Source organism: Coenobita brevimanus, chromosome 109 (genome assembly GCF_032717465.1).
Source record: "Coenobita brevimanus isolate Jiangsu-jjx chromosome 109, ASM3271746v2, whole genome shotgun sequence".
Classification (NCBI taxonomy): domain Eukaryota; kingdom Metazoa; phylum Arthropoda; class Malacostraca; order Decapoda; family Coenobitidae; genus Coenobita; species Coenobita brevimanus.
Genome location: NC_137062.1, coordinates 22,270,855 through 22,271,467, shown reverse-complemented (window position 1 = coordinate 22,271,467; position 613 = coordinate 22,270,855).

Sequence of the window (613 nt, the reverse complement as noted above, 5' to 3'; positions counted from 1 at the left end):
GAAGTGGAAGACAGAGAGATTGTTCAGGTGCTTGAGGATGCAAGAGTGGATATATGTGGATTGATTGAAACTAAATGGTATGGTGAAAGGGTGAGAGAATGGGAATATGGTTTAGGTATATGTGCAGGAGTTAATGAGAATGAGAGGGCAAGAGAGGGAGTATGTCTGATGATAAGCAAGAAGTGGAAGGAGAATATAAGAGAGTATGGAACAGTGGGTGCAAAGATTGTATGGGTGAGAATGAAAGTAGGTATGCAAGCGTGGGCGATTGTATGTGCGCATGCTCCGACAGAGGACCGAGTGGCAAGAGTGAAAGATGAGTTTTGGGCGAGAGTAGAAGCATGTATGGACAAATTTGAGAGGAGCAAATGAGTACTTTTGATTGGAGACATGAATGGGAAAGTTGGGAATGTACGAGAGGATGGAGTGGTTGGTCAGTGGGGTGTGCCAGCTGAAGTAGATGGGAATGGTAGTGCGTTGGTGGACATCTGTGCTGGTAAGGGGTTTGCAATAGCCAACACGTATACTTTCAGCATAAGATGATCCACCGGTATACATGGAGAGTAATGAGAAGTATGGATGGTGAACTTGTTGAACGAAACGCAATGATAGA